Genomic DNA, 25,152 nt, shown 5'->3' on the forward strand with positions numbered 1-25,152 from the left:
TTGGCAGGAAGCCTGTTTCTCCCTCTCCCACTCCCCCTGCTTATGTTTCCTCTCTTGCTGTGTTTCTCTCTGTCAAATAAATAAATAAAATCTTGAAGAAGAAGAAGAAGAAGAAGAAGAAGAAGAAGAAGAAGAAGAAGAAGGAGGAGGAGGAGAAATCGTCTTACACACTTCTGATTTAAATTAAGGAACATTATATATGGAATTATATCAAAGACAATATCTCAAGGGACCATACTGGAATTGTAAAAAAAAGAAGCTCTTTTCTGGATTCAAGAAGGTGAGAATTAAGAATTCCTATTGGGAACGCTTGGGTGACTCAGCTGGTTAAGTGACTGCTTTCAGCTCAGGTCATGATCCTAGGTTCCTGGGGTAGAGTCTGGCATCTGTAGTCCCTACTGGGTAGGGAGCCTGCTTTTCCCTCTCCCTCTGTCTGCCTCTCCCCCTTCTTGTGCTTGCGCACTCTCTCTCTCTGTTAAATAAATAAAAATCTAAAACAAAACAAAACAAACAAATGAACAAAAAACAATGAAATTTCCTCTTAAAAGAAAAAAGAAAAAAAAAAAGAATCCCTATCAGGATTTGGGGGAAAAAAACCCCTCACGTTCTATATTTATTCAAAAATATGTAAAAGGAAGAGGAAAAAAAGCGCACCAAAAGTAGGACATGGAGAAAAGTCTGAATAAAATACAGGTAAAAATATCCTGCGACATGCCCTGTATGAAAAAAAAAAAAGACACATCTAAAATATCAGGACCCCAAAGGTTTATATAAATGTAGTAGAGTGCTAATGGCCAACCAGGGCAAAACTAGTATAACTACATTAATATCAGTTAAATAACTTTAAGATAAAGGGTGTAGCTGTTACTGGAATGATGTAAAATGATGTTTTATGTGGAATTTAAACTTGCATGCAACAAACAATACTGCTACAAAATAGGATGGTAAAAAAAAAAAAGAAAGAAAGAAAGAAAGAAAGAAAGAAAATCTCCATGGAAATGTAGGCAAAGCAATCAACATAGTCAGACTCTCCTTTATTATGAGGCCAATTGGAAAAAAAGAGACAAAATAAACCCATCTTTATTCACGAGCCTTGTCTAGTTGATGGCTATAACGCCGTAAGTATAATTTGCAGCAAGCAGAGAGATACGATTTTTAAAATTGTGAATTAGGTCGCACAGCAAGTCTCAACAGACACCTGAATACAAGTATCTTCCCAAGCATATCGATTAGAAACAAATATAAATTTGAGTGAATGAAAGAAAGAATTAATAAAATATTATTAATAAATTATAAATTAATAAAATATTAACTAAATAAACACCTGCCTGGGATTTCAAAATACAGCTGCTACAATAAAATGAATCAGGTAAGACATTAAAATGGAAATTAAAAAATCTACAGAAATGAATACTAGTAAAACTGCATTAAAACCTGTTTCAGTACTTTGAGAAGAAATGGTGACATTCCAGATTTAACAAATACAAAAGGGCTGAAAATCAGTTACCTTCTCTACAAGTCAAGAAGTTGGGAAAGCTAAGAGAAAGATACCCAAATAAAGAAAAATTTAATAAGAAACTTAAGAGCCCAATTCATTAAATTGAAATAATTTTTGGCCTGATAATTAAACAGAATTTCCAAAGGCTCTGAGATATTCTGCACATTCAAGAAAATCATCAAATATACATAAAATATCTATATAATACTTTATTTATATATAATCTATAATAATCTACAGTATTACTGTATAATATATGTGATCTACAGCATCTGATAAAAAATGTAAGATAAAGGACCCCGTGCAACATGGTTAAATATTAACAAGCATTTCATAGAGTTAGTGTGTACGGTGATATGGGGAAGAAAGACAAAAGAAAAATTAAATTTCCATACTACTTCCAGCCCCTGACAAGTCCTTGAAGCAGGAAGAGTGACATTCCTCTATGGACTCAGTGGCCTTGATGTTCATACATTTTTAAGGGCCAAAGTCAATCTTAGCCCAATACCCAGGACCCTGTAAGTTTTCTTTAACATATAAGAATTATTTGGAAACTTCCTTTATCTCTAAATCCCAAGATAGGTGCTGGCAATCATCTCCAGGCATCGGACCACCAGTAGACATCCGAAGGTTCTCATGACTCAAGTATTATGAGACGGTAATAAATGACCTTTTCCCAACAGCAGCCAGCCCCTCAAGGTCCTGGAAACCTTGCTTCCCAAATTCCTTAGACTCTCACGCTCTCCCTGACCCCTTCCCAACTTGAAAGTATATAATGGGCCCCTCCTCCTTTTGTCCATGAGTCCTGTTGATAAAGTTCTAGAACCTAGGTGAGGTTCGGTGGGCTGAGGTCCAGAGCTGATGACCAAGAAAGAATTCTTGAGACATCTTTGGTGCAAAATGGTGGTTTATTAAAGCACAGGGACAGGACCCATGGGCAGGAAGAGCTGCTGCCCCGTTATCCTGAGGAGTGGCTGATTATATACACAGGAGTTGGGTAGGTGAGAACAAATGGGGTGATGTTAGTCTCTAAGGAATTTTGGAAGCAAGGTCTCCAGGACTTTGAGGGGCTAGCTATTGTTGGGAGAAAGGTTATTTATTACTAGTAGTAAAAATCTTCTTGTGAGACCCTTTAGATGTATATCAATGGGCCATATGCTTGGGAATGATTCTCAACACTATCTTGGAGATCTAGAGATAAAGTTTCACATTTCTCCTATCAAGTGTCCTTGTTAGCGAGAATTGGGTTTAGAAGAAATTTAACTTTATTTAGGGCTTGAGGGACTGCGTTATTTGCCTCTGGAAATTGTGCTATTGATAAGGTAACTTTTTTGTTGTAAATCTCTAGGACATTGGTAAACCAAGGGAGACTCCTGTCTTGCAGGCTTGTGATCTCTGCAAGTTAACTATTTGTTTATCGTTTGGGGCAGTCAGGTGCCTGAGGAATGTCACACATATTACCGAGGGGAGCGGGTGGAGAGGGGGTGCAGGGTGCCAGCTTTTGCTTTGTCCTCAGCCAGCCTCCTGCTCCCTCATCACTGTCCCCGTGCTTTAATAAAAACACCCTTTTTTGGGCACCTGGGTGGCCCAGTCATTAGGCTTCTGCCTTCAGCTCAGGTCGTGCTCCCAGCATCCTGGCATTGAGCCCCACATCAGCCTTCCTGCTGAGCAGGAAGCCTACTTCTTTCTCCCTCTCCCACTCCCCCTGCTTGTGTTCCCTCTCTCGCTGTGTCTCTCTCTGTCAAATAAATAAAATCTTAAAAAACAAAACAGAACACCTTTTTGCACCAAAGGATTCTCAAGAATCCTTTCTTGGCCGCCGGCTTCAAACCCTAACATCTCTCCTATGTCACAGGGGAGCTAATTTGTTAGATTTAAAATAGTAAAGCATGAAACTTCTTATTGACTTGATAAAAGTTGGATTCGTTGTTGACTGACTTTAGATTTTTAAAGTTTTTTTTTTTTTTTTTTGAAAATAGAGCATGTGGCACTTTACACCCGGTAGTGGAATTTTGTACATTTAGTGGTAGATGATTTTAGTCCGTGGTGAGATTTCTCGAGTGTGTTCCCTACAAGTAACATAATCTTCACTACCAATAATAAAGGAGAAAACTTTCCTGGATAGCAGGACATCGCTGCCTGTCCCCTCATATAAGGAGTTATTTTATATGCACCTTCACATATTTTAAGCAAGCATGTTTTGCCATGTTTTTTTCCTTTAAATAACAAGCATTTGTCTGATTTGGCCTCATAGGGTTTGAAAAAGGGAGCTTTTTAGTACATACCAGTGATTTTTTTAAGAGTCCCCTGTTTGGCCTTCTGGAACTGAGCTCCTAAAACCCTTGGAATTTCCTGTGGTGGGAGCGTGAAAGGTGTCTTTTGTTAAGTTAATGAAGTGGCTTTGGGATGGGGGCTGGTTGCCAGGGGAACCAAGCACCTGCCCCGGGGGTTGCAGCTAGAAAGCTGAGCTCTGTGGAGGGGGAGGGGCTGCAGGGTGACTCGGTGGCCCAGGGCCAATGGCTAATGAATCACTCCTTGCTCTGTTATGAAGCTTCCCTAGAAACCAGGGAGGAGTGGTTTTCCAAGAGCTTAGGGGTTGGCAGACAGGAGGAGGTTTGGGGAGAGAAGTGCAGCGTTCTCCACACTTGGTCCTCTGTCTCTCATCGTCCCATGATCCTGAGTTACATCCTGTTCTCATCAACCGTGATCTAGTGAGTAACATGCTTCCTGAGCTCTGGGAACTGCTCTAGCAGATTAATGGGATCCCAGGAAGAGGAGGCCAGGGGCCGTCCTGTGTCTACAGGTCCTGGTTTAGCCGCATAGGTCATAACTCGGATTTGAGATCTGTACCTGAAGTGGGGTGGCGGGTAGTCTTGTAGGACTAAGCCCTGACCTCTGGCTGCAGACACTATCTCTGTGTAGATGTCTCAGAATGGAGTGGAATCGTGGGTGGTGGTGAAACCCTCTTCCCCATCATGGAATTGGTGACCAGAATCTCTTCCTGCCTCTTTCAGGAAGCCCTGTGCTACTTCCGCATCCTTTCCCCCTAGAGCTAGAGCGTTCAAACGTTGTGTGTCTTTGTTTTAGAACTTGGTGGGTTTCTCCAAAGTTGAGTTTGGAGATGTTGGTGGAGAACTGGATTTTAAAGATAGAATGTGTTCTTAATAATCACGAAGACGCCGCCATCAGAATCCCATTGATAAACTATGCGGGCAAGCAGGTGGTTGTTGGTGTTGAAAGCATCCGTTGGTACCGTTGTGACTCGTGGCGAAATTACATGTCATTCTGGGCCACAGTTTCAGAGTTAATACAGCTAAACAAGTGCCCCCAGATTGAAATAGAAAATGAATAAATGGTGATCCATGCAGAGTGGCTTGGCGCTCAGATTCAATCTTGGAGCACTTAAACAATTTACTCGAGATTCAGCAACTCATTATGGAAAAGAAAATGTTCAGACGCGCCACGATGGGGAATAAGAAAATGTTAAGTTCCTGCTTTCGGTCTTGAGTCATCTCAGTGAGAAACCGTGATTGGTTTTGTTTTTATATATAGACTATGTTTGCTAAGCTATTGCCAGTATTGCCCTATTATGTCGAGATATATATATATATATCACAAAATGATACATAAAAACATATTACTAGGCTCACATATCGATATGCTGACTAATATGTTTATGCGTAAGCCTATGTAGAACGGAATTTTGGAACGTTACTTTATTCTCTATTGTACAAGTGATTGCAAGTAAAGTGTAAGTAAATTTAGCAAGGGAAATAATGTGTGCATTATTAGATTATTAGATGATTCACAGATCCAGCAGCAAGTGTAACAGAGATTTGCAAGACTATAAATTAATTACTGGAAGACTCCAGCGTTGGTGAAAACAATTGAGTTGGGCTGATGGGTTCTATAAGCACATATCCACCTTAATGCCAGCTTTTGACCTGAGGAATGACCCCACACACTAGTCCTTTGGAAATACTCATGGTCTACATGTTAAATCTCAAACAGGAGTTGTCCCCCATAAAGTTAAAAGCTGACTTGGGGGACATGCAGGCTATTCAACAAACACAAACTACACTAAGTAAGGAAATTGTAAAGTCCTTTCAAACTGTCAGGGATTCATACGTTTCAAAGCAACTAGAGTATTGAGCTGGATCATGATTTTATTTTTGTTTTCATTTTTATTAATTTTATTAACATATAATGTATTATTTGCCTCATGGATACAGGTCCGTGAATTGTGAGGCTTACACACTTCACAGCACTCACTGTAGCAAGTACAGTGCTATGTCCCCCATGTCCATAACCCAACCACCCTATCCCTACCTAATTTTTGATGTTTTATCTCTGTCTCTTTCTCATTAGAGGACTTCTGTCTCTCCATATATGTATCTAGAGCCGATATAGATACAGATAAATACTTAGGACAGAAACATAGAAATGAAAGAGAACCCAATTACAGCCTCTTACCAGAAATTCATGAAAATCTCATTTTAGGACACATCAACTAACTGTTATGTTGGCTTGGTTTATTTTTATTATGGGTAGCTGTACTCTCCTCAACGATTTATTTTATATTTACCTGGTTCTGTTTTTATGTTTATCCAACTTATAAGGCCAAGAGGGCTCTGCTGATGTAGTCACAGCTTCTGGCAAATCTCTGATATTTTCATCATGCGTGTGTGTGTGTGTGTGTGTGTGTGTGTGTGTGTATGTGTGTGTGATGTTAGGCACAGTACAGTATGTCATTACTTTTGATGTATATTTTCATCGTTCTTAATAGTTTTGCCTTCTGGTTGAATTACTTAAAGACACTTGAGAGGAGTAGTTGGCTAGAGTGAGAATTTTGGAGCTAAGCTGTCCCGAGGTCAAGGATTGGGTTAACTTTTCAACCTCTATAGCTCAGAGTGCAAAAATCTCTGAATTGATCAACTATTGTTGGCATCTTGGACAAATCCCCATGGTAGCAGTTTTAATCCCCCCCTTATTTAAATCTCAGGGAGCAGTAGTGACTATAAAACAAGATTCAAGCAAACAACTAAGCACTACAAAATCTAGGCTAGACCACCAAGTTATAATGACAGATGTTAGAAAGCATGTATTACTTTTTAGGTAAGAAATACTATATATAGCAATCGATTATTAGTATATAGCACTTAGAAAAATGTGGGAATAGACACAGACCATTACATTTTTTTTAAAAAGATTTTACTTATTTGTCAGAAAGAGAGAGAGGCAGTGCACAAATACGGGAATAAAGAGAGAGGAGCAGGCTCCCTTCTGAGCAAGGAGCCTGATGCAGGACTCCATCCCAGGACTCTGGGATCATGCTCTGAGCTGAAGGCAGACACTAAACCAACTGAACCACCCAGGTTTGACTAACGTGGTGGCTGTGGCCCTCTAAACAGAAATAATGAAATTCAGGACACGAACTTGAGCAATATTTAAGTTCTCTAAAACGGGTGAATCAACTTTGCACAAAAAGGGGGGTTTTGTAATGACCTGTTTACCCACCATTATGCATGTGTCCAATCCCACCATGCCAAGAGTGAACCCTAATGGAAATGACGGACCCTGGGTGATGATGATGTAGGATGCAGGTTCATCAGTCATAATAAATGCACCCTCTGGTGGGAATGTTAACAGAAAAGACTGCAGGAGTGCAAGCAGGCAATGTTACACTCCTTGGGAAATCCCGCTAACCCCCTCCCCCCAATTTTGCTGTAGACCTGAAGATGCTCTAAAAAAAAAAATCAAGTCTATTTTTTAAAAAAGAACGAAAAAGAAAACGAAGGTCACGTTCTTGCAGTCGACAAGTGGCAAAGAAAGTAGATTTTGATTTGAATTATATACACAATTTTAACTGTTAATAATAGGTTGAAGCTTCATTATTATTCTAGAAGGCATGACACCCCCCCCCCCCCACTGTCAGCATCCCTACACAGCAGCACCTGAATATAAGTCCTTCTGTGACTACCAAAAACTCTTCTCAAAATAGTTCTTAACCAACCTTGTAGACCCTCGTCTTGCTGGGTCTATAGGGTTGGGAAAGGTCTCCTTTGAGAAGTAGTCACTTGGCATTTTGGACAAATCCCCATGGTAGTAGTTTTCACCCCCCCGCCCCCTTATTTAAATCTCAGGGAGCAGTTACTAGCAGAGTGGGTCAGTAGCAGAGCCTTTCCTCAAGGTACTCTGTTCTAGATTCTCTGTTCCCTTCTCCTAATAGCAGGTCTTGGTCAAAGACAGCATCTTCCCAGTTTTCCCATTTTTGGTCTTGTACACAGGGATTTCTTTGGTCTTGGTGATCTTTCAGGTTACAGCAACCTGGGCTGTAGGATGGAAGGTACCCTACTCCCTTTTGTCCCTGTCTCAGAGAAGTTGATGTTTCCTCCTCTACCGTCAGCAGACAGCAAAATGTAACCTTTCCTCAGCATGGACCCTTTTCATCTCTGCTCCTGATTAAAATATGTGTACTAGTGTACATGATGCCCGCAAGGTTTCTACCCTGTTGATCGCATTAAATCGCACAGGAATTTTTTTTTTTTTTTTTTCCCTAGTGGTGTGTTGACTTGGACCCTTGGATGGGCACTTGACTTTGTGGTTGGAGGGAAGTTTATAGGAATTGTTTACAAATATGGAATGCCGTGAGCCATTCCAAAGAGGGAAGATAATCTTCATAAGGATAACGACCTCCAGTTTTATTATATCTTACATCCAGAAGGATCATAGCGTGCCTAACAACTCCTCCACTACCAATGACTAGGACGGTCGTTTCACATCCAACTAGAATGTGTCAGCTGCTTAACAGAGCACAGCCCGATTAGTCCACAATTTAGACGGGGGACTGAACAAAAACCGTCTAAATGCACAAAGGATCAGGATATGCATGAGGCCATTTCACAAGCTGGAGCTGCTGCACGGACTGGGGAATGAGATCTTCCTACAAGAAGTTAGGAAACTCAGGTTGGGGGGAGGGAATGTTGTCCTTCAGAAACGAGAGCTGAGAATCCCCAGAGAACATGAAAATATGAAGTCCCATTAAATGCAGTGGGTGATTCTATTTCAATCTGTCACTAGATTCCTAGGGGAAGTTGGTACCATATGAAGGAAGACCTGCGCTTAATAAGGCAAAGAAGACAGGGCCCGTCTGAATTTCGGTGTCACCCATTCCAGGCCCCTTTTATTTAAATATTATATATTAATTATAAATATATTTAAACATATATAACTGTATATGATATGTTACATATATTATTACATAATATAACTGTATATAATATATTGTATATAAATTGTAAATATATAAATTATATAATTATATAATAATATAATATAATAATATCAGTTCTTAGGAAATGGACTCCCATGATCTATCACTTTATTATTCCTGTACATAAATTTATATAGTCTTTCCTTATATAAAAATATATATATTAAATATATAATTAATATAAGTAATTGTTACTTATATGTAGATATTATATAATTTATAAGTAGCATTTTATTTACAAACAAGTTTATATATAACTATATACATATTTACATATATACATAAACTTATATATGATATATAACATAATATAATATTTAACATATGTTTATATAAATATATTTATATGAATATAACATACAAGTTAAATGTGTAAATATTTTATATATTTATATATTTTACTTATAAAGGTATATAAAATATATTTGTATATAAAATTTAATTTTTATTATATATATTTTGTATATTACATATTTATATATTTTATATATAATAATATGTAAATACCATATAGACAGATAGATGCAGAAACATTTGGATTTGCCCTTTAGCATTCTTTGGTTCGGTATGTGGAATAAACAAGGACAAGTGTGTGATGAAGCATTTATGTTTCTGTGTATACAGGCAGAAATCTTGTATCGTTTGCTAAAGAAAAGTCATTCAAACACAGCAATGAAAAGTGAAGTTTAAAAAAAAAAAAATAACGTTTTCCTACCCTAACAAAATTTGCAGTTTAGCAGATTGTGTGTAGTTAAATGGCATGTGGGTTACAAAAGTCTGCCTTTGTTGATGGAAGCATTACATTTAACCTTATTTAACTGTACAGACTCAGAAAATGTGTCATTGTCAAGTGGACACGAGTAATTCGGTTGGGTGGCAGCAGTGGACGTCATTGATGCCTGTTGGTGAGTCTCTGAGCAAAGATCTACCTGGACCTACACTGAGGTCTGTTTCCCCATATGCAGGTATATAGACAAGCCCGCTGATGTAATATGGACAGTTCCCTCACATAGTTCCTCTTAAGGATATCATGCTCCTTTATTACTTTCTTTTTTCTTTAAGATTTTTATTTATTTGGCAGAGCGAGACAGCAAGAGAGCGAGAAGGAGACACCCCACAGAGCAGGGAGCCCGATGCAGGGCTTGAAGCCAGGACCCTGGAATCAAGACCTGAACTGAAAGCAGACAATGACTGAGCCCCCCCACAAAAGCCCCCTTTTACTACTTGTTTAAAAGACTTTGTTTCTCCAGCAACATGGTTTGCTTCATGGAGAATTAACTTTTACTTAGTAATTAATTCCTTTGTGGGAAGCGAATGGACCATGCATGGGTAGGTCCATATCTGAGCTCTCTGTGCAAGTACTACTGTATAGAGGGTCTCTTTCTCTCTCTCTCTCTTTTTTTTTTTTTTTTTTAAGTAGGGTTCCACACCCAGATTGGAGCCCAAACTGGACCTTGAACTCACAACCCCGAGATCAAGACTTGAGCTGAGATCAAGTGTCAGATGCTCAACCAACTGAACCATCTAGGTGCCCGTAGATTTGTCTCATTCTAGAGAATGTGCGACTCTTGATTTCGGGGTCATGAGTTGAACCCCCCACGTCAGGTGTAGGGATAACTTAAAAACCATTTATCATGGGACACTTGAATGGCTCATGGGTGGTTAAGCAACTACCCTCGACTCGGGTCATGATCCCGGAGTTCCGGGATTGAGTCCTGCATCAGGCCTCCAGCTCCATGGGGAGTCTGCTTCTCCCTTTCCTTCTCCTCCTTCTCTCATTCTCTCTCTCACTGACTGTCTCTCAAATAAATAAATAAATAAAATCTTTAAAAAAAAAAAACAGTTATTGAGTTGCAGCTTACAGCATGTAAATATTTGCAAATATGTATAATATGTAAGTAAACACATAAGATATCTAATATAACAATACATAAAATGCACGGTATGAATACATATAGTATATGCACATAAAAAGTATATAAATATGTATGGAATACAATATATAAACCTATATAATAAATATATAGTATATAAATCTGAAAAGAGTATAATGTAATATATGAATACATAAAGGCATTATGTAAGTAAAGTTCCATAATGTATGTAATAAACATAAATAGTTAATCTGCAAATATGTAATATAAATATAATCTAGGGGCACCTGGGTGGCTCAGTGGGTTAAGCATCTGCCTTCAGCTCAGGTCGTGATCTCAGGGTCCAGGGATCAAGCCCCGCATCAGGCTCTCTGCTCAGCAGGGAGCCTGCTTCCCCCCTCTCTCTGCCTGCCTCTCTGCCTGCTTGTGATCTCTCTGTCAAATAAAAAAAAAAAATCTAATATATAAATATAATACATGTAATATATGTAAGTGTATATCAAATATTACATAATATATAATAATATGATCTAAAACGATAAATATATATAATACATATGTATTATACATAGAATATACTATGGGGCATAATACAATGTAACATAAACTATGTGCATTGATACATGTCTAACACTTGTGTATGCCCTTGGCCCCCCTGGTCTGCTCACCTGCCATCAGATGTGTTAGGTGGGATCTAGGAGGCGTCACACAGACCTCACTGTGTGCCTCAGTAGGGCTTTGATACAGCAGGTAGATACAGAGATGGTCCAGACCTCGAAAATGCACAAGGGCCCTTCAGGTGCCCGGGATAACAGCCAGAGGATGAGGCTGTCCTCTGCAGGATGGGTGGCTCATGTGGGGTTCCAACGACACAGCCCTGCTGCTGTGGCTGGTGTCCCTGAGCCTGTGTGACGGCACGCTCTAGGAAGCTCTAGGGTTTGCAGATCAGCATCAGGTAGACCTGTTGGCCATCCTCCTTTGAGGTTAACCCATTCGATTTCCCCTGAAAAATCAAGCAACCACACACCTCCAAAGAGGCTGTCTCCTGAGTTCTAAGTCCCTGGGGAGTGGGAAGTTTGATTGCTGGGGAGGTTGGAAGGTAGAGCAACAGGTGCAGAAGCAGAGCTGGCCGTGCATCACCGAACCCTTTCCTCTGTAGGTCATCTCACAAGTCCTGGTGCTAGTGGGCTATTACCCCATCCAGGACACTGGTGGTGTTCCTGTGAACATCTGCAGAGCAGACCCAACACACTGTGCCCCAAACCCATGTCTCACCACCTCTTCAGGGAACCCTGTCCTCTACCATACCCCCATCCCCGAGTACTCCCAGACGACCTTCTTTAGGACATCCTGTAGACATCTCATAATTCTAGATACTGTAGTTGGTGGAGAACTGGTAAACCATGATGGCTTTTTTTTTTAATTAATTTTTTATTTTTTATAAACATATATTTTTATCCCCAGGGGTACAGGTGTGTGAATCACCAGGTTTACACACTTCACAGCCCTCACCAAAGCACATACCCTCCCCAATGTCCATAATCCCACCCTCTTCTCCCAACCCCTGTCCCCCAGCAACCCTCAGTTTGTTTTGTGAGATTAAGAGTCACTTATGGTTTGTCTCCCTCCCAATCCCATCTTGTTTCATTGATTCTTCTCCTACCCACTTAACCCCCATGTTGCATCACCACTTCCTCATATCAGGGAGATCATATGATAGTTGTCTTACTCTGCTTGACTTCTTTCGCTAAGCATGATACGTTCTAGTTCCATCCATGTTGTCGCAAATGGCAAGATTTCGTTTCTTTTGATGGCTGCATAGTATTCCATTGTGTATATATACCACATCTTCTTGATCCATTCATCTGTTGATGGACATCTAGGTTCTTTCCATAGTTTGGCTATAGTGGACATTGCTGCTACAAACATTCGGGTGCACGTGCCCCTTTGGATCACTACGTTTGTATCTTTAGGGTAAATACCCAATAGTGCTTTTTTTTTTTTTTTTTTAATGATGCTTTGCCTTTCTCTCCCATTAATGTCTTGCTTTTCACTGCAACAGAAAAAAAAATAATAATAATAAAAAGCAGATGAATAAGGACACTTCAGGGGGGATCATGGTAGGAAAGTCAAACCACACACCAGAATAAGGAACTCAAGCAAATCTCTACCAAAGAACATTTCCAGGTGGTTTTGTTCGTTTGGAGGCTGAGGAAATGCTAGGGGTCCCGAGAGACGTTCAGAAATCCTCATGTGAAAGATAGTGAAATGGTACAAAACTTGGCAGGATGGAGAATTCATATCTTCTTCCCTTTCCTGGAAGGAATCCGTTTTGAGGTGAGATAGGGCATTTTGATGTGGCTCTTGAGCTAAGTGTTTTTTTTTGCAGCGGATTTCTTTCAGTAACATTCTGGCTCAACACATTTGCAGATGGACCTTCTTCTGTGATGTGGGACAGTTCGGAAGACGTATGCCCCACGCCCCTGCCATGTCCACATCTACCCAAACCCATCTCGGGGAGTCCCTTTCCGGTCTAATTTGAAATTCAGGGAACATGAGCTTTCAATCTGGCTTCCCAGAAAGGTAGTAATGAAGAAATGAGTTGTTAAAACCTCCGGCTCAAAAGACAGAAGTGCTTGTCATCATGACGGTCTCCCCAAAGACACAGAATCTGTCCTGTATTGACCCGGGCCAATTAAAGTTAGTTTGCACATAAATTTTATAAAAATATGAGGATTTGAAGCCATCTGCGAGGTATTTCTCTGTTTGTTGGTTCAGGCTTTCCATCAATCCTTTTAATTTACAACCTGTCCCTCCAGACCATCAAAACACAGAATGTTTTTATTTGCAATTAGGCAGCCTATCAACTTGAAAAAAAAATGTCACCATGTATAGGAACGTATGCATTTCTTTTTGGGACTTTAGTGGGAAAACCGAGTGGGCTCTTGTTTTCATCCTGTGTCCCAACATAAAACATCTCAAAAGTAGCCGTCCACTAATTTCGTTTTCTTTAGGTAGAGAATTTTCGCTGTTGAGGTTCCCTATTTCCATAAAATGTAGGGCCATGTTTTATGAACCCTTGCTAAGAGGGAAGTAAATGTTTAGAGAATAAAAACACCGTTTGGTAAAAATAGGCCCCACATTCGCAGGAAGGATTCCCCACGTCATTTGCACATAAAAAAATAGTGTCCTGCATGAAGGTTGTGTTCCCTTTCCTCCCCGAGTAAATCCTGGTAGCCTAGAAATAACTAGGTAGTATTGCAGTTGGCAAGACCTTATCTCCAAGGAGAAGAAGAGAAAAGGAGAGTGAGTTAGACGCATCTAGGAAGCGTCTTCCTTCTTCTGTCCTTGATTAATGGCTCTCCAGAATCTTCTCCCAATGACGGGGTATCCCTGATAAGATGATTTCGGGGAACATCCTTCGTAAGAATGCGAACCTGAGCTCTTAGGGAATCCCTTGGTGAGGTTCCTGGGATCGCCCTGAGTTCAGAACCATGAATAAACCCAGGGTCCCCGATTTCCAGATGGCCTGTCCTCTTCTGGGTTGACACCTGGGTGGAAACGAGGAGTTCCCGACTCCTGCAAAAACCCACAGATAACCTGAGGAATCAAGTCTCTCCTGATGGAAGAGAACAGCAACACTTAGGAAGCATCACTTCCAGACATGGGCCACATGGTCCTGTAAATCTGAATTCAAAGAACTTCATAATACTTCGTGATAACGACGCATTCATATCGTGTAATTAAACATACTTCGCAGAATGTATTTGACTTGAATATTTGAGTCCGTGGAGAATTCAAAGTCTCTTGATTTTTTTTATCCAAATTAAAATACTTCCAAGGTCTGTCTTTTTTTTTGGGGGGGGGGTTGTCACCTTTTTTAGTAAAAATGTTTGTGATTTATTTAAGCGTTGAGAATACTTCACCAGGCAGTGTCACAATATTTGTATGTGGTTGGAAGAGATGACATTTAAGTGGGTTTTAATTCCCAATACTCTTTAGCAAGATCCCTATGGTTTCATTTAAAACATCAGCCCAGTATTGGTGCAAAGATAGAAAACATAGATCACCACCAAGACACGCAAATCTCAGAAATTCCTCCTAGCAGAGAAGCGAAACAGAGTCTGGCTGTGTTGATTTGGTATTATTTTATTTTATTTTAATTTATTTATTGGACAGAGACAGACGCAGCAAGAGAGGAACATAGGCAGGGGGAGTGGGAGAGGGAGAAACAGGCTTCCTGCCGAGCAGGGAGCCCAATGCAAGGCTGGATCCCAGGACCCTGGTATCATGTCCTGAGCTGAAGTCAGATGCCTAACGACTGAGCCCCTCCAGGTGCTCTTGGCCATGTTGACAGGGACAGGGAGGTGGGGTCATGAGAACTTGCCTTCACCTCACTTCCTCCAACACTGACAACTGTGCACTCACTCATCTAAGAAATCAACTTGGGAACAATGCTATTTATTACACACATAATGCAAATGCCATTTTTTTTTTTTAATAGTTCTTAAGCCCAGTGTGGAGCTTTGTGGGGCTTGAACTCATGACCCTGAGATCAACACCTGAGCCAAGATCCAGACATCAGACATCAGATGTTTAACCAACTGATGATCAGTCCAAATACCATTTTGAAATGTATTCTTTATCCTGTTCCAGGATCCAATCTAGGATCCCGTGTTACATACGTGTCATGGCCGCTGACTGTACCACCCGTGTGGGGGAAGGTCCTACATGTTTCCTGATCTTTGGCGACCTATTTGTGAAGAATAGCGGTAAGTTCTTTTCTAGAGTATGTCTCCATGTGCTTCGGTGTGATGTCTTGTTGGAAGGACACAGTCATCAAAGGAACGCGTTTTCAATATCAAAAGGTGGGAAAACGGGCAAGACAATAACAACATACAGAATTATCACCCACGCGGTCATATGGAAATCAATGGAGGTCATGCTGCTATAGGTTATAATTTAAGAAATAAATGGGTAGGCTCTACGTTCGAGAAGAATTTCTCTTAATAGCTATGGAAGGGGTAGGGCTCCTATGGAGTCAGTATTAGTCAAATGACCACAGAAATGATTATAGCCAATAATCCCCAATAGATGGTGAAATTTTTGGGCACAAAGTTGAGGAAAAAGACAATATTTCCATGGTCTCAAAGTATCTCTCACAGATGCACAATAATTGCTGAGCGATAAATAATAACTTTTGAGAGACAATGCCCCACAGACCAAAATTTATCAAATAATTGGGGTTATCAAGAAGAGCAGCACCACAGTAACCCTATCGCGACGATGTTCCCCTAAAAGCTCTTAGCATCCACTCCAATCTTGTTCACCTGCTCTGGGTGTGTAACTGATCCACAACACACACCTCTCCTTCCATCGAAACTTGTACCTTAATGCGATGCAATTCTCATGCTGCATGTATGACCCACAGAGAATCTCGCTTTTCTGCACCAAACCCATAGAAAAATAGCACGGCGTTCCTTTGTGATGAGTGGATTGATCTCTACTAGAGAAAGCAATGGAAATGCTGCTTGAGAGCAGAGTATAATTGGTGGTTAAGACCTTGAGGTACCATCCGTGATATGAACCTGGATATCCACTAAAGAGTTTCCAAAATGGCCCCAAAGTATGTAATTTATGTCGAGCATACAAAGTATAGACCGTATGTGGCGATACAGGTTTATTATTAAAATCTGACACGTGCATGGGAAGAATCCCAATGTCTGGGTGCTTCTGGTTGACCTCGGAGCACGGATACGGTGCTGTGGGATTGAGAAGGGTTAGGAAGTTGATATGGGATTGTCATTCCAATGTTCTGCATGCTTTGTAGGATTCAAAAACCATCAACGGCGGTTCTCATCAACGTTGTTCACGTGGTTATGATGCTGATTGGTTGTAAAGTAGTGATACAGGTAGTTTCCGTATTTGTATGTATACTTGAATTACCCCGCCATGAACTGGAGATTCTTTAAAAGGGCAAGGGGGGAGGTGGAGAACGAACGTGTGTGTACAGGTAACAGCACAGGGTGTCCATATGCAAGGGGGGAAGTAGCCCTACTTTGGTGTCGTGAGACTCCCAGCATGAGTTTTATCCCTGGATTATCGAGGATATTATTACCATTGTCAGAGGCTGGCACTGTTCTCCAATATGGCATGAGGCTCCCAGAGTATATGTCAGCACACAGCAGCCCTAGGTCCATTATGGGGTAGACTCATGATGGAAACACAGATGCCTGTACCCTCCCAACGGTCTGGTCTTGCTTTTCCAGAGCCTAAAAGCCTACCATTTTGGAAATCTGTTGAGACCCCCACTGTCCACCATTGAGTCACAACGGCATGGTTCCCTTTGCATCTCCCAGCTTGGGATCACTATGTAATAGGTGTAGAAACAGTCCCAAGTTCAAACCTGGACGATGATGGCAGTGACCTGACCCCCAGTCCATAGACTTGGTTACAACACGCGCCCCTCCGATGCTACTTTGTAGCCCCCTCTCCTTTCCCTTCACTATGAAATAGGCACTCCTTTGTCCGACTGTGTCTGACCACGTAAAAATCCCCTGTGCTATCTGTTAATGCCTGTTTGATTTGCACACCCGTCCGTATGCCCCGTTATTGCTGTGGCTTTGCTTTTCTGGAAGATGAATTATTTCCTGTTTGTAGATAATCTAGCAATGGCAGGAAATACTCATCAATGTCTCCCTCTCTTCTTCCTGGAGCCTTTCCTCACCTGCATTTCTATGTAGACGGACAACCACGTGTCTCATTTTTCCTTGAAGTACCTTGTGTGTCTCTGTGTGTTTGAAATGTTCTGTCATATAAAAGGGGAAAAAAAACAAAAAACTAAAAAACAAATTTTAGGTTGCTTGCTAGATTTCTCTCTTGATTCCCACTCAAGACAAGCAGCCTTCTTCTCCTCAGCATCCAATCTAGGAAGTGATCATTTCATGCTCCGTTTCCTGTGGGCTAGACAGACCCATGCGTAGGGGTCCACAATGCCGTAGAAGGAACTCCCATTGTCTGTGGTCTTGCTAGCTGTGTGTCCTTCCTTCCAAGTTGCATAAGTTTCTACCCACGGCTTCTGGACCTGAAGCCATTGAAACCAGCTGGATAGAATGGTGTCCCATCCATGTGTAGGCTTCCATTTAAACTTGGCTTCCGTTGGCTCTGTCATCAAATAGTTATTGAGTTTCTACCATCTTCCAGTTGTTAGACATACAGACAAGATTGTGGAACGGTGGGACAGCACTGGAGCTAGACTCCTCCATCCACCAGGGTAGAAAACCTTCCATTCACTCCTCGCCCGGGACAGAACGGTACCCAGGCAGGGATCAGATCGGAGTGGAAACCAAACCTAGCAGTTCTGTGATGTAGTCCTGCCATGTATGTCATAGATGGTGGAAAGCTGGGTCGAAGCCAGTGGCTTGGAGTTAAGGTCTTGGGGATTTTTATGCTACGTTGAATCGATCTATGGAAGTGGGTCAACACCAGTGCTAGTGCACGTGGTTGCAGTGACGGCAGGCACAACATGGCACCCCCAGGTTCATTTGCCCAAAGGTTTGCCTGCAAAGAAGAGCTCCCACCAGCATTTCCGACTTAGCCCTGCCTCGAAGGCAGCCTGGCCTTAGAGGAAGGCAAAGAACAGACGCGTGTGTGATAAATTTCCATGTGTGGTAAAATAAAGCATTTAAAGCATAAAATAAAGCATGATAAATACGCATAATGGGTTAAAAGGAAGCACATTCAGGTGGCCCTGTGCCCTCAAGATCTTGGACTCCAGTGGAGGGGAAACCTCACATCATGTGTATGACCTTCTTGCTACATCTATCAGCTTGTTGGGACATTTTTTTAAAAAGTATTTAATCCAGGAAATATTTGTATTTTATCGTGTACTTGATTTACGTTCTTTTTTTTTTTTTTAAGATTTTTTTATTTGTTTATTTGACAAACAGAAATCACAAGCAGCAGTGAGGCAGGCAGAGGGAGAGGGGGAGGCAAGCTCTGTGCCGAGCAGAGAGCCCGATGTGGGGCTCGATCCCAGGACCCCAGAATCATGACCTGAGCTGAAGGCAGAGACTTAACCTACAGAGCCACCCAGGTGTCCCTTTTGGTAGATTTTAAAAAAACTATTTGAATATTTCCAAGAGCTTTGTCTATCTCTTGTCACACACAAGGGATCATTATCTTAAGTTTGAACAACACAGCATTTTTAATTTTTATTTATTATTTTTTTAATGATTTTTTTTCAAGATTTTACATATTTGAGAGAGAGTGAGAGAGAGTGTGAGAGCAGGATAAGGGGCAGAGGGAGAAGAAGACTCCCTGCTGAACAGGGAGCCTTATCCAAAACTCAATCCAGGGACCCTGAGATCATGACCTGAGCTGAAGGCAGAGGCTTAACCCACTGAGCCTCCCAGGTGCCCAACCTGACATTTTTTTTTTTTTAATACTTTTTGTTTTGGGGTTTGTTTTAAGTTCTCTCCATGGACTCATGCTGGGGCTTGAACTCACCACCCTGAGATCAAGAGTTTCCAGCTAGGCACTCCAACCTGGCCTTAAAAAAAAAAAAAAAAAGAAGAAGAAGAAAAAAAGAAAAAAATTCTCCTAATTGTGAACATATCCATAATAATTTTTTTATTAAGTTATGTGATTTTAACATCTATAAGGGGTGCCTGGCTAGCTCCGTTATTGGAGTGTAAACTCTTGATCTTGGGGTTGTAAGTTCAAGTCTCACACTGCATGCAGGGATTTCTTAAAAAATAGACAAACCATAAGTGACTCTTAATCTTACAAAACAAACTGAGGGTTGCTGGGGGGAGGGGGTTTGGGAGAAGGGGGTGGGGTTATGGACATTGGGGAGGGTATGTGCTTTGGTGAGTGCTGTGAAGTGTGTAAACCTGGCAATTCACAGACCTGTACCCCTGGGGATAAAAATGTATGTTTATAAAAAATAAAAAATTAAAAAAAAAAAATAGAATCTTAAGAAAAGAAACAAAAACTATAAATAATATATCCTATTATGCATACAGTTCTCCAAGATAATCATTTATTTTTCACAAATATTCATGGGACTTCATGTATATATTTTTTAAAGACACATTCAGTGCCATATTATGGGAATAGATCACACAACATAACCTTCTGTTAATGGGCATTTTGAATCTTCTGGGTTTTCTGTAAGTGTTTGGAAATTTTCTTTTTTTTTTCATGCATTTCATATATATATATATATGTATATATATATATTTAAAGATTTTATTTATCTATTGGACAGACAGAGACCACAAGTAGGCAGAAAGGCAAGCAGAGAAAGGAGGAAGCAGGCTCCCTAGTGAGCAGAGAGCCCGATGTGGAGCTTGATCCTGGAACCCTGGAATCATGACCTGAGCTGAAGGCAGATACTTTAACCCACTGAGCCACCCAGGTGCCCCTTTTTCAGATTTTTTTTTTTAATGGATTTCATTTTTTAATATCAATGCCATAGCAGATAACCTGTCTCCTTTCTCCTTGAGCACATACCCTGGAGACTCCAGGAATATATGGGAAACAGACACACAGGACTATGTAGTTGTGCTTATTTTCAACCTTATGGATGAAGACACCATTTTCAGTTCTTGAAACACACACTTCCATCAGAAGTGAGTGACGATCGTCAACTCCCCACAGGGCTTCCCATTATCAAGTGTTGTGATACCTTAATTCTTCACAAACTGACACTTGTGCAATCAAATTCACCTTTATTTTAATTTGCCATTTTCTAATTTAGCAGTGACGTTGAGGATCTTGTCATTTATTGATTCTTCATTCTTTTCCATAGGGGGCGTAAAACAAAACCCAGCTTTACATTGATTTTGCCTAATTTTCTATGGAACCCACCTATGGTTGCTATAGAATAAAATGCAGACTCGTGTATTGGTTATTGTATATGTCAGTCTTTTGTCTTGGGTGTGTTGCAAATGGATAAGCAAAACCTCATTTGTGGTTACCTTATGTCTGTGGTGATGTGTTGAACTAAGTCGATATTTGGGGGTGGGGGTCATTACTCTGCTGAGCACAGATGAACTCTCCTTTCAATGGGGGAATGCTTTGTCCTACCATGCTTTGTGGTAGACTTTGTGAAGGAATGATGCTTGCATTAGTGATCCAAAGTAGCATGTGGTGGTCCTGATCATGTGAAATCTGGTCCTTGCTAAGAAGAGCTCATCAGGTAGACTCTGTAATTGGAAAGCATGAGGCAATAAAGAGACGGAGGTATTTTCTCTTCTCTGTTCATGGACAAATAACGTGTCCACGTTAGGAGCGTGTCCGCACCTAGCTTGATTTTTCTTAGCTCTTCCCAAAGCACGACTTGAACATTGCACAGCAAATCTTCCTTCTGCTTGATCAACTGCCCTTGGCGGATGGTTCTTGCTATGTGGAGGTGATCTAGTGACAAGATCAAATTGCGGTCACTCCCCATGCACACCTTCCAAACCCTCATTAGCTGGGAGATCCAAAAACCCTGTGTGTCTGCGCACCAGCCGCATTCTGACAGTACACTCCCTCGCTTAGAAAGTTGTGCCGGATTCCAGTTACTTCTAGAGGGTGAGGAATGCTTCCCTATCAAGAAAAGGACCTGACAAAAAAGGAAATTCAGCAAAGTTCGAGGAAGCCCCAATAGATTAGACTTTATCAACAGTGCTATTGGTAATTTTTTTAAATATTTTTCAAACTGTGGGCTTGTTTATTTAAAAAAAAAATTCATTCTTGGCTTTTCAGGAACCAATGAATCCTGCTGTTTGAGAGGAGCAGATAGCAGGGGGCGGATTATCTCCCTCTCAGAGAGCAACAGTTATTGTTCAGATAAAGATCGTCACGATTACGCTTCCAACGGAGCATGCTTCAGCACTCACGACCTCTCTCCATAGAAATGTTTGTGGAGAGTCTGTTCTCTGCCTGTTATTGCAACAGACTGTAACCTCTGATGTCCTGACAACACGACTTCTGGTGTCTCTCTTACTTAGGCAATCGTTTTCTGCTTCCCTTACAGGTGTCCTTTTGATCTAAATAATTTAAGGAGCTTTGAAGGACCCCATAACTGGACCTCTGTCCACCTTTTGCAGTTGGTCTTATTTATGTTGCTGGTCAAAATTACATAATTATGGGTAGATATCAGTATAGACAGCTGATAGATATGACAGATGAGAGATGGATAAATAGATGATAGGTAGATACGTAGATGATAGATTTTAAAAAAGATTTTATTTATTTATTTGACAGAGAGATCACAAGTAGGCAGAGAGGCAGGCGGGTGGTGGAGGAGAAGCAGGCTCCCCGCTGAGCAGAGAGCCTGATGTGGGACTCGATCCCAGGACTCTGAGATCATGACGTGAGTCGAAGGCAGAGGCTTAACCTACTGAGCCACCCAGGTGTCCCCATAGATGATAGATTTGATAAATCATAGATAGATAGATATGATAGATAGTAGATAGATGAATAGATAGATATGACAAATGATCGATATACATGGTAGATTATAGATATGACAGATGGTAGATGGATTGATATGACAGATAATTGATAGATAGGATAGATTATACATAGATAGGATAGATTATCCATAGATGGTAGATATGATAGATGATAGATATGACATCCATATAATAGATGGTAGATATGACAGATGGTAGATAGGTATGATTGATGGTAGATGGATGAATAGGTAGATATCACAGGTAATAGATACGACAGATTATAGATAGGACAGATGGTAGACAGTGTATAGGTGATACATATGGCAGATAGTAGGTGGATGGATAGATATGACAAATGATAGATATTTATGATAGGTTATAGATAGATAGGACAGATGGTTGGTTGATGGACAGATAGATAGGACAGATGGTAGATGGATAGACAGATAGGAGAGATGGTAGGTAGGTGGGTAGATAGGTTGGGCAGATTGTAGATGGATAGACAGATAGGACAGGTAGTGGATAGATAGATAGGACAGATGGTAGATAAATGGATAGATATGACAGATAATTGATGGATAGATTATACATAGATAGGATAGATAGATAGATTATCCATAGATGGTAGATAGATATGATAGATGATAGATATGACATCCATATAATAGATGGTGGATATGACAGATGGTAGAAAGGTATGATTGATGGTAGATGGATGAATAGGTAGATATCACAGATAATAGATACGACAGATTATAGATAGGACACATGGTAGACAGTGTATAGGTAATAGATAGATATGGCAGATAGTAGGTGGATGGATAGATATGACAAATGATAGATATTTATGATAAGTTATAGATAGATAGGACAGATGGTAGATGGATAGACAGATAGGACAGATGGTAGGTAGGTGATTAGAAAGGGCAGATTGTAGATGGATAGATAAGACAGATGATAGATGGATAAGACAGATGGCAGGTAGATAAGACAGATTATAAATGGATAGATAGATTGGACAGGTAGTGGATAGATAGATAGGACAGATGGTAGATAAATGGATAGATAGATAGATAGATAGATAGATAGATAGATAGATAAATGGATAGATATATAGATAGATAGATAGATAGGACAGATGGTTGATTGATGGACAAATAGGACAGATGGTAGGTAGGTGGTTAGATAGGTAGGGCAGATTGTAGATGGATAGACAGATAGGACAGGTAGTGGATAGATAGATATGACAGATAGTAGAGGAGACGGATGACACAGAGGTAGGTAGGACAGATGGTAGATATAACAGACATGTGATAGATCGGTAAAACTGATGATAAATGTCAACAGGTAGAGGTCGATCCACAGGAGAGACACGAGAGAAGACACACAATGTAGATCTTCACCATTCATGACATATGTATGTAGCAAAGTATGTAATTGTGCATATATAAAAGGTGGAGTTGCTATATATGGACGTTTGATAACCTATGTGTGTATCTAGATAACACGTATGTGTAAGCTCCAATGAATCCATTACCGACTGTATATAGAGATACGTAATGACATCATTAAATCTGTGTATGCACAAGTGCCTAAGAACATACATACCCCCTGTTCAAGCCCTTCACCCCACTCATTGCAAACGTGTGTTTCTAGCCTACAGTTCCATGCTGAGATCTGGACCTTTGCTTGCAAGTCTCCAAGACACAGACTTTTGGATATAGTAGAAGTAGCTTGAGTTCATTTTGCCCAAAGTGAATCCAGACTTGAGGGAGGAAGGGTGGTGTGAATCATCCAAATTATCCAAATTCTTTAAGCCCCTTCCATCTGTATGTTTCACGGTGTGATGGGTTCCAGCAGGCCCAGCCTTCTCAAACAAAGGACTAGGGAACATCATGGATTCATTTCTTTTTCCCTAAATGTGGCAGGGCTTGACCTTTGTCCCCTTCAAGGACCCCTAGGGTGGGTGACCTAAATGACACATTTTAAACATTCATTGCATGAATGTCCAGAGCTCTTCTGCACTCCTGACACACAGACGATGATGAATGATTTTTGTTGGTTTCCTTTTTTTCCTTCCTGTTTATGAATAAATTATGTCAATCGCTGAACAGTAGGTGCACAACCCTTTAAGAAGTTTAGTATTTAAAAAAAAAAAAAATCTCACCATTAAGCTGGTGGCATTATTTTATGTAAAGTTATTTTTACATTCAGCGTTCACTAAATTGAGGACAATTGACTTTTGCTTAGGAAACCTTTGGAATATGGTGCCTGTCCCCGTATAATTGTAACTGTTCCCTTCTACCCACAGATATGTCACAGTGTGAACGATAATTACAGGGGCAACCTATTTATACTTCACAAGGAAGACCTTGATTCTGAACATCACCATGAACTATCAGTGCCGAAGCAGGGATTAGAAAGCATGCCGCATTAGGACTGCTTCCATCGAATCTCACTCGTAACCTTGAACTTTTAAAAATGTCATAGAAACCGTTTGATACAGATTATAAATTATACCTCTTTACCAAGCGTTGTCTGCGTTGCAACGTGTACGTACTCTAATGTAACCTTATTTTCCCTTCAGGGGGTAATTTTGAGATTAATTCAATTCCGTTTTATTGCATTTATTTTAGCCAAGAGTCAGTCATTTTGGGGTCTGAGCTCAGTTTTGCAAAGCTCTTGGAAATGGCAAGAACATTGCTGCTTTGTCACCGGTGTATTCCTGAAAGCGAATTTCTGCATCCGGTACTTGGAATACATTCTTGAAAAGGAATTTTGTCTTGGGAGTAAGGACGACTTTAATGTGGCCATGTTAACTGTATTAGAATAGAGTAGGGGGATAGTACAATCTCTTCTAACTGCCTAGAAAATGTCATCTAAATGGACTGGCATGCGAGTTCCTTAATCTTAGCAAAAAGTCAACATTTTTTATTATTTTCTTCTGAAGATATCCTAAAAATATGAATGGCTTGCAAGCAGGCTCTAGGGCTACCTGGGTGGTACTATCCATTTTACATTCAACTCTTGAGTTGGGCTTAGATTGGGATCTCAGGG

The 25,152-nt window shown here is 40.5% G+C and overlaps 1 long non-coding RNA gene across 1 annotated transcript; it reads left to right on the top strand.

Moving 5' to 3' along the window:
• The first annotated feature begins 4,106 nt into the window (after positions 1–4,106).
• On the top strand, positions 4,107–24,622 carry LOC309856093. The gene is made up of 3 exons (XR_014307065.1): positions 4,107–4,209; positions 15,302–15,417; positions 24,407–24,622. It is a non-coding gene; the product is annotated as an uncharacterized lncRNA (long non-coding RNA).
• Positions 24,623–25,152: the final 530 nt, after the last annotated feature.

This window comes from Mustela nivalis, assembly GCF_964662115.1.
Source record: "Mustela nivalis genome assembly, chromosome: X".
Lineage (NCBI taxonomy): Eukaryota > Metazoa > Chordata > Mammalia > Carnivora > Mustelidae > Mustela > Mustela nivalis.